The sequence below is a fragment of the Saccopteryx leptura genome, chromosome 3, assembly GCF_036850995.1.
Source record: "Saccopteryx leptura isolate mSacLep1 chromosome 3, mSacLep1_pri_phased_curated, whole genome shotgun sequence".
Lineage (NCBI taxonomy): Eukaryota > Metazoa > Chordata > Mammalia > Chiroptera > Emballonuridae > Saccopteryx > Saccopteryx leptura.
This window is the reverse complement of record NC_089505.1, coordinates 72,884,037-72,894,791: the sequence shown is the minus strand read 5'-3', so window position 1 is coordinate 72,894,791 and position 10,755 is coordinate 72,884,037.

Sequence of the window (10,755 nt, the reverse complement as noted above, 5' to 3'; positions counted from 1 at the left end):
TGGAGCCTTGGCTGCGGGAGGGGAAGAGAGAGACAGAGAGGAAAGCGCGGCGGAGGGGTGGAGAAGCAAATGGGCGCTTCTCCTGTGTGCCCTGGCCGGGAATCGAACCCGGGTCCTCCGCACGCTAGGCCGACGCTCTACCGCTGAGCCAACCGGCCAGGGCTCAGACCAACCAATTTATCCTCAGCTTCCGGGAACACTTGGGAACCAACTGAGACACTGCCTGAGGCAGGGCTACCGGGAGAGAAGGGAGAGACTTGGGGTAAAGAAGTGGATGCTCACTCTGTGGTGTGCCCTGACCAAAAATCAAACCCTGAACGTCCATACTTTGGGCCACACTATCCACTGACCCAACTGGCCAAGGCGATTATTCCTAAAATTTAAATGATTTCTATCAATATAAAATTTACGAGAACCTTCCAAGGATTCAGTGGCGTAAGATCTTTGCCACACACATTACATTTTTTAGATTTCTCTTACATGTATCTTTACTAAAATTCCAAGTTACATTCTCAGTAAATACGTTGTCCAACTGATTATATTTTAACGTCTCTGCCAGTGTAAATTTCTGGTGCTCAGTGAAGTTTCATCCCGTTATTAGGGCCAGAAAGAAGTCGTGGGGGTCAAAATTGATCAAGATGAATATTTGAGGCTTGTTTAATCGGTTGTAAATTGTGTCTAAGTACCACGACTTCCCTGAGCAGAGGTAGGGTAGAGCCAGAGACAGATTTAATGACAGGCAAACCAGGTGCGTGCTCTGGGCCCCAACTTCCAAAGGGTCCCACAAAACCCTAACTTTACATTTTTTTCTAATACACCAAGTTTGGTTTCATATGTGCAATGTTATTATTTTTATTTAAAAATATGGTTAACATGTATTTTTATATTCCCCCCCTTTTTTAGGGGCTCAATATTTTTTTCTGCATCCAGGGCCATAACCGACTATAATCTGCCTCTGGGGAGAGGATATATGGGGAAATGGTTTGCAAAGGTTGCTGGCATCCGGTTAGGTTTGTCCATCTGTCTGTCTGGCAGATGTTCTCACAGGTCATTTTGGTTTCTTGGTTCTTTTGTGCCCTCTGGTTTGAAATGTTCCTTTCAGCCTGCGCTTAGAACTTACAGAAACTATTATGATTCATGCCTGAGTTATTTTCACATTTGACTGACACTGGCTTGGGCTAGGTAGGCTATTGTGATTTTGTTAGGGTCAGTTATTTTCATAATCTTAACTGAAACTGGCAGGTGTTGGAAAAAACTTTTAGGTTATGCCTAACATCTGCCTAAAGTTTTTCCAAATTCATTATATTTGTATGTTCTCTCTAATGAGTATAATCAAAATTTTTATCAATAATGAATCCAAACTTTCCCAATTTTATTGCAAAATTTGTTTTTTGTTTCTTTGTTTTGTTTTGTGGCGGAGACAGAGAGAGGGAGAAACATATGAAGAAGTAGCTAGGGATAGCCATGGTGAGAGATTTGGGGATGGAAATTTTTTAAAAGTATAAAAGAAAATCATAAAAATATATTACAAAAAGCCCCAGGATTCCTGGCCTTTGGTGACTCACTAAATAAAGTGTTGACCTGGAATACTGAGGCCGCCAGTTGGAAACACTGGGCTGGCCCAGTCAAGGCACATAGGAGAAGTAACTGTGGTTGATGCTTCCATTTCCTCCCCCTGCTTTTCTCTCCTCTCTATAAAAATCAATAAAAATCTTTTAAAAAATACACGGGACTGACCAGGTGGTGGAGCAGTGCATAGAGCATCGGACTGCAGTGTGGAGGACCCAGGTTAGAGACCCTGAGGTTGCCAGCTTGAGAGCAGGCTCATCCAGTTTGAACAAAGCTCACCAGCTTGAGCCCAAGGGCACTGGCTCAAGAAAGGGGTCACTCAGTCTGCTGTAGCCCCCCAGTCAAGGCACATATGAGAAAGCAATCAATGAACAACTAAGGTGCTAAAATGAAGAACTGATGCCTCTCAAGTCTCTCCTTCATGTCTGTCCCTATCTGTCCCTCTCTCTGACTCCAACAAAAAAAAACAGGAAATGAAAATGTTAAACAGAAACTATGGTTTCTGCTAGTGGTCATGGGATAAAGCATTCAAGTACTACACATTGTTTGAAGGTTTAAAATATTATCACTTGCCCTGGCCGGTTGGATCAGTGGTAGAACCTTGGCCAGGCATGTGGAAGTCCCAGGTTTGATTTCCATTCAAGGTACACAGGAGAAGAGCCTATCAGCTCCTCCACCCCTCCCATACTTCTTTCTTTCTCTCCCCCTCCTGTAGCCATGGTTCAACTGGAGAGAGTTAGCCTTGGGCTCTGAGGATCGCTCCAAGGCCTCTGCCTCAGGTGCTAAGAGCTCGGTTGCTGAGCGATGGAGCCATTTTCCACATGAGCATAGCACTGCCCCCTAGAGGGCTTGCTGGGTGGATCAGGGTCAGGGCGCATGCAGGACTCTGTCTCTGCCTCCTGTACTCACACTAAAAATAAAAATAAAAACCTTACATAAACTATTATGATTCATGTCCATTTAGATATTTTACATTTCACTGAAACTGGCATGTGGCTAAGCTATTATGAATTAGTTAGGATAAGTTATTTTCATAATTTTAACTGAAACTGGCAGGTGCTGGAAACAACTTTTAGCTTATGCCTATCACCTGCCTAAAATGTTTCCAAATTCATTATATTTGTAGGTTTTCTCTGAGTATAATTTGAATATTTCTTTATCAATGAACAATGAATTAAAACATTTCCATTTTAATTAGAAAACTTGCTATACAAACTAGGAAGGATTCTTTCCAGTTATGAAAATTAAGGTAGAACTATGATAAATTTCTTACTCGATTACCCTTATACTATTAATTGTCATTTTCAATCTCCATGGTTGACCCTGATGTAACAGCAGCTTAATCCAATTATTTTATCAAATCATTCCATGCATTTGTTTTCTGAACATGTATTTTTTATCTTTTTTATTTTATTTTATTTATTCATTTTAGAGAGGAGAGAGAAAGGGGGAGAGAGAGAGGAGAGACAGAGAGAGAAGGTGGGGAGGAACTGGAAGCATCAACTCCCATATGTGCCTTGACCAGGCAAGCCCAGGGTTTCGAACCGGCAACCTCAGCATTTCCATGTCGACGCTTTATCCACTGCGCCACCACAGGTCAGGCTTTTTCTTTGATTGTAGAGAAAGAAGAAAGCACAGAGAGCAAGAAAGAGTGAACATCAATTTATCTCACTTATTTATGTATTCCTTGGATGTCTCTTCTATGTTCCCTGAGTGGCGCCGCAGACTAGGCACATGGGGACAATGCTTCAGCTAACTGAGCTAAATGGCCAGAGCCACAGGTTTTTTGTTTCTGTTTTTTTAAATACAATGTTGGGGATAATTTTCAGAATATTTAGAAAATAGATTATGGAGATTATACATTATTATCTAATATTGCAACTAGTTCTGTGGGGATGAAAGTGACTTCAACGTTTACAAGTATCTTCACAAGCAAATAATTACATGGCTATGGGAAAATTTCATTGAATTTAAAACAGCTGGAGAACAGCCAAGTATATGTTAAAGTCAAGAGTTTATTTTCTTGCTTGACTGGTTCTAGAACAGTGGATATAGCATCAACTGAAATTGCTCCCAAGTGTGATCCCAAGGTAATGGGCTGAATGATGGCATCACCAATTCAATCCTGGGATCACTGGCTTGGCCATGGTGTCACTGGTTCAACAATGAAGTCACTGGCTTGTTTCTGAGGTTGACAGTTTGACCCCAAGCAAGGTAGGTTTGAGAAACGATTAATGCACCACTATGCAGAGCAATGAGTTGAGGCTTCTCTTTCTCTTTCTCTGCCTTTTTTGTGGACTGAAATATTGACAAGGGAGTGAACTGAACATTTTAACAGGAAAAGTTATGACATATGTCTTCCTGTAATATTATAAAAGATGTAAATTATTAAACACGTCAAAACTATTGTGGATTTCAAAAATTGGAAAAAGAACACTAGTGTGAATTAAATTCTGTCTCACAAAAACACATACTATTCTTTTCTTTTCTTTTTTTAATTTTTCCGAAGTTAGAAGCGGGTAGGCAGTCACACAGACACCCACATGCGCCCGACTGGGATCCACCCAGCATGCCCACCAGGGGACGATGCTCTGCCCATCTGGGGCGTTGTTCCGTTGCCACCAAAGCCATTCTAGCGCCTGAGGCAGAGGTCATGGAGCCGTCCTCAGTGCCTGGCCAACTTTGCTCCAATGGAGCCTTGGCCGTGGGAGGGGAAGAGAGAGACAGAGAGGAAGGAGAAGGGGAAGGATAGAGAAGCAGATGGGTGCTTCTCCTGTGTGCCCTGACCAGGCATCAAACCCAGGACTTCAACACGCTGGGCCGACGCTCTACCCCTGAGCCAACCGGCCAGGGCATACTATTCATTTTTAAATACACATGGAATACATAATATTAACACTGTGGAATTTTTGAAAATCCAAATGTAGGATGGATAGATATTATACAAAACTGATTATTCTACGGCCGACCTGTAGTGGTGCAGTGGATAAAGCATCAACCTGGAGCACTGAGGTTACCAATTTGAAACCCTGGGCTTTCCTGGTCAAGGCACATATGAAAATTGAATCTTTTTTTGTGTGTGTGTGACAGAGAGGAGAGACATAGAGAGGGGCAGAAAGGGATAGACAGAATTGAAGGGAGAAAGATGAAAAGCATGAACTCTTTGTTGCGCTTCTTAGCTGTTCATTATTACTTTTACATATGTGCCTTGATCAGGGGGCTCCAGAAGAGCAAGTGATCCCTTGCTCAAGCCAGCTACCTTGGCATCAAGTTAATGACCTTTGGGCTCCAGTCAGCGACCATGGGGTCATGTTTATGAACCCACGCCCAAGCCAGCAAACCCCTCCTCAAGCTGGTGAGCCCGCACTCAAGCCGGTGACTTTGGGGTTTCTAACTTTGGTCCTCCACATCCCAGTCAAATGCTCTATCCACAGCACCACTGCCTGGTCAGGCCCTAACTTTTTTAAGATGATTATTTTGAATTTTTTTCAGGTAATAAATGTATTTTCAATGATGTAGTGCCAATTTCTGGACATCTACTATTCTCTCTCTTTTTGAAGAGAGAGAGACAGCCTGACCTGTGGTGGCACAGTGGATGGATCATCGGCCTGAAATACTGAGGTCACCAGTTCAAAATCCATTTGGCCATTCAAGGCGCATAAAGGAAGCAACTACCTATGAGTTGATGCTTCCTGTTTTTCCCCCAAACCCTGCTATTCTCTCTCTCAAATTAATAAAACCTAAAAGGACAGAGAGAGACAGACACACAAATAGACATAGACAGATAGAAAGGGAGAGAGATGGGAACCGTCAACCTATAGTTGCAGCAATCTTAGTTGTTCATTGACTGTTTTCTCCTTTGTGAGATGACTCGGGAGCTCCAGCCGAGCCAGTGACCCCTCCTTCAAGCCAGCGTACTTGGGCTTAAAGCCAGCGACCCTGGGGTCATGGCTATGATCTCACGCTCCTGGCAGTGAGCCCATGCTCAAGCCCATGCTCTGAAGCCTGCAGCAATGTGGTTTCAAACCTGAGTCTTCCACATCCCAGGCTGATGTTCTATCCACTGTGTCACTGCCTGATCAGACAATAAAGAAATATTTAAATAACATGAGAAAATTATTTCAGCTACTCTTACAGAAAACATTTAGGCTGTAATACACCTTAGAATAAAAAATCAGCCTGACCTGTGGTGGCGCAGTGGATAAATCGTCGACCTGGAAATGCTGAGGTCGCTGGTTCAAAACCCTGGGCTTGCCTGGTCAAGGCACATATAGGAGTTGATGCTTCCAGCTCCTCCCCCTTCTTTCGCTCTGTCTCTCTCTCCCTCTCTCTCTCCTCTCTAAAAAAAATGAATAAATAAAAAAAAATTTTTTTAAGTTGTTACACTGTTGTTTTTTAAAAAAAAAGGGTAAAAAATCATTTGTTTCTAACATAAAAAATTAAAAAGTTGTAAAATATGGAAAGACTAATGTTGAAATAAAACATTTCAGATTCAGTACACCATGATCAAGAAATATGGTGACGCCCTGGCCAGTTGGCTCAGTGGTAGAGCATTGGCCTGGTGTGTGGAGATCCTGGGTTCGATTTCCAGCCATGGCACACAGGAAAAGCGCCCATCTGCTTCTCCACCCTTCTCCCTCCCCTTCCTCTCTGTCTCCTCTGCTCCCACTGCCAAGGCTTCTTTTGAGCAAAGTTGGCCCAGTTGCTGAGGATGCCTCCATGGCCTCTGCCTTAGGCACTAGAATAGCTCCGGTTGCAACGGAACAATGGCCCCTGGTGGGCATGCCTGGTGGATCCTGGTCGGGTGCATGCAGGAGTCTGTCTCTCTGCCATCCCGAACTTCTCACTTCAGGGGGGAAAAAAAGTAATATGATGAGAATGCAAATGACAAACCAAATTATTGCTTTTGCCTGAAGTAAACTTCAATGAAGAAACAAAATATTTTTCTATATATCAAGTGCCTAATAATTCTGTAACACACTTCTTTTCAGAAGAGAACATTGCAGCATGATGTATCAGCACTTGTGAGTCCCAAATCACAACTATGACAAAGATCTAACCAGAAAGTAAAAACACACCAGACACAGTCCCAGGCAGCTCTGGACTGGACATGAGAGAATTACAGAATGACAGTGATGACGAAAGCAGGTTGTTGGGTAACAAAATACTAACAGGGTATTTTGCCATTTGGATTTTGGGGACAGAGGTGCGGGGAACTGACTGCTGCCCAGTCCCCCACCTAAGTTGTAAAAGGCTACCAGGGGTCCCCAAACTTTTTACACAGAGGGCCAGTTCACTGTCCCTCAGACCGTTGGAAGGCCGCCACATACAGTGCTCCTCTCACTGACCACCAATGATAGAGGTGCCCCTTCCGGAAGTGAGGCGGGGGGCCAGATAAATGGCCTCAGGGGGCCTCATGCGGCCCGCGGGGCCGTAGTTTGGGGATGCCTGGAGCCCTTCCCCACACCTCCATGTATTTGCTCATCCTTCCCCTCATGTTCCCCGGAAGAAAAGACTGGCTTCTTTGTGTATGTTTATGTATTGGTGTGGGTTTTCTACACTTGATGGAGTTCTTGATTTGCCTTGAAAACTGCATGCTAATTTCCACTTTGCCCTGTAAATAAAAAAGGATGCTTTTCTGGGTGCGGCCATGTTTTGCAGCTTTACTAGGGCAGTAATTCTCTGCTAGCAGGAGCTGTGAAACCCTCCCAGAACCATCTTTTATAATCTTTAATTCTTTATGTCTATTTTCATCAATTCCGTACCATTCCCGCTCAGGACCTGAATATACTCGATGCGGCTGGCTCACGGCAGCAGGTAACAGTAGACACTTCTCTACCTGCTGGTAATACTCTGAGGTCACCTATGGCAGTACCTTCCTGAAGGACTCTATGAGATACATAGAAACAATAAACTATTATGACACAGAGAAATAGTGGAACACAGACTAGAAATTTATTTGCTGATTCATATGAAGTAAAAGGAAATTATTTTAAAAAGGTTTTATTTGTTGATTTTAGAGAGAAGAGATAGGGAGAAAGAATGTGGGGAGAAATGGGAAGTATCACATACTTCTCTTACGTGCCTTGACGGGGCAAGCCCAGGGTCTGGAAATGGCAACCTCATCATTCCAGGTAGATGCTTTCTCCACTGCGCCACCACAGGTCAGGCAGCCAAAGGACATTTTGAAGTAAAACAGAAAATTAGATTTTCTCTCTTTGGTGAGGTGCATTGTGCTGTGATGAATGAATTGAGTCTAAGTGCATGTCTTTTAGGAAAATTCCACAGGATTAGAAATTATAAACCACAAAATATGGCAACTGTTCATACTGTTCCTGAAATTTATGTAGTAAATTCCGGTATCTCAACCATTTCCTTCATAAACTCTTTACATGAGACAAAAACAACACTTAAGAAAAAAGATGGTCTAATTACGATTCACCTGCAACGTGCATAAGTTTCCCCAGGTCCCCACAGCAAGGAGAGAGGAGCCAGACTACAGCGGCCCTCACAGTCCATGGGGAGGACCCCGCCCCCACTGCTAATGTGATGACGGAGGTCACTGGAACAAAAGCAGAGTCCCGAGAGGACACAGGAGCACGGGACGTGTTGGAGACCAGTGTCCCTCTATGACAACAGGGATACACCTGGGCCTCTCACAGCCCTTTCCACTGCAGCAGCTTCCCAACCACACTGTAAGGTCTGGCCTCCTCCGTGACCTTTAGATCTCTCACCTGTGTCATCTGCCTCCTCATCCCACCTACCTGCGTGGAAGGATAGTGTCTTTCTTCTCGTCACATCCTAGCGCTTCTTCACTTGCTCCAAAAAGGTGATCAGGACTGGCTTAGAGACAGAAAGCCCTGTTTATTAGAAAAAGGAACATGAATTTTGATAGAGATTGCTCAATTTCTAATCCAGTCAATGCTGGGTAAGGAGACATGGTAGAATATGATAATATTTTAGAAAATGAAGGCCCTGACTGATTGGCTCAGTGATAGAGCATCGGCCCACTGTGTGGAAGTCGTGGGTTTGATTCCCGATCAGGGCACAGAGGAGAAGCGACAAACTGCTTCTCCACTGTTCCCCTCTCCTTCCTCTCTCTCTCTCCCTCTTCCCCTCCCACAGTGAAGGGTCCATTGGAGCAAAGTTGGCCTAGGCATTGAGGACGGCTCCATGGCTTCCGCCTCAGGTGCTAGTATGGCTCCCAAGGCAACAGAGCAATGCCCCAGATGGGCAGAGCATCGCCTCCCAGCAGGCATGCAGGGTGGATCCTGGTTGGGTGCATGCGGGAGTCTGTCTGACTGCCTCCCCATTTCTAACTTCAGAAAAATACAAAAAATAAAAAGAAAATGATTCTTCTGCCTGACCAGTGGTGGCACAGTAAATAAAATGTAAACCTGGAATGCTGAGGTCTCCAGTTTGAAACCCTGTGCTTTCCCGGTCAAAGGGTGCTCATAAGAGAAGCACCCTTTCTGCCTCCTCTCTCTCTAAAGTCAATAAATAAAATCTTTAAGAAAATTTTCCCCTGAAAATACTGTTTTTGGATAACACCTTAATTATTTTAGAAAACATGTAAAATTTTCAGACATTGACTTCTTATTCGATGTACATTATAAACCTTTTTTTATTCAGCAGCAAACTCCCAATTTGGTCCTTGAGAAATAAAATCTGATAGTCTACCATCCAAAGCAGAAGCCCACAAATGATGTTAAAGAACACAGCAACATGCAGATGCACAATAAACTCAGGAAGGAAGTCATCCTCACCCAGGGAGACCAAGTTTCTGTAGTTCTCCGACATGACATCCGCATACAGTTTACACTGAGCTGGGTCCAGGCATTCCCACTCCTCCTGAGAGAAATCTACAGCTACATCCCTGAAGGTCAATGGTGCCTGAAACACACACCCATACATGCACATATGCACACACACACTCACTGAAGGATGCCAGCAGAGTTCAAATAGAGACCCAACATGAAAACAGTGTTAGAAGTGGTTTTGACCTAGGAGAGTATCCTGAACTATCCAGTAAGGTCATTTTGACTCAGCAATATTCTCTAAAGTATTTTCTAAACCTGAGAAATGAGTATGACACATGTCAACAAGTACACTGCAGAGAATTTACGTTGCAGGAAAAAAAGCTTTAACATTAAGACTTCAACACAGGCATATGGATTTGTCAACGTTGTATTGTATCATTTACAATGAGTTGTGTTCATTTCTCTGCTAGAAAACTCAGGGTGAGTTGGAAGTGAAAATACTTCTCCAATTTTAACGTGGACAACAATGAACTGCAGTTATGTAAAAATGCAGATTCCCATGGAGAATTTCTCGGATGGGGCCCATGGTCCATGTGTTCAACACGCGCCCACTTTATCAGTGACACCAATGTTTCTAGGTCACACAACATACTTTTTTATTTTATTTATTTATTTATTTTTCATTTTTCTGAAGCTGGAAACGGGGAGAGACAGTCAGACAGACTCCCGCATGCGCCCGACCGGGATCCACCCGGCACGCCCACCATGGGGCAACGCTCTTCCCACCAGGGGGCGATGCTCTGCCCATCCTGGGCGTCGCCATATTGCGACCAGAGCCACTCTAGCGCCTGGGGCAGAGGCCACAGAGCCATCCCCAGCGCCCGGGCCATCTTTGCTCCAATGGAGCCTTGGCTGCGGGAGGGGAAGAGAGAGACAGAGAGGAACATGCGGCGGAGGGGTGGAGAAGCAAATGGGCGCTTCTCCTGTGTGCCCTGGCCGGGAATCGAACCCGGGTCCTCCGCACACTAGTTTTTTTTTTTTTAAGTGAGAGTAAGGGAGATAGAGAGGCACATGCCATACAATTAAATAGCACAGAAATTGAAATCACAGGGTTAAATTTGCACATGACTTTGAACAGAAAGAGGTTTATATAACCTGAAAATTTTTTATTTATTGATCTTTATTGAGACAGAAACATTGACTGCTATTCCCTAAATTTATGCATTCGTTGGTTGATTTGTTTTTCCCAGAATCCAAAGTCACCTATTTTACTTCTATGCTTCATCATATATATATTTATCACATTTTTCTAAAGAATGCATTTTTTTCTATTTTTGTTGATCATAAAATATATTTTATTTTATTTTTAATTTTTCTTCCTAATGTTTATCAATTAATTTTTTAGAGAGCAAAAGAGAGAGCGAGG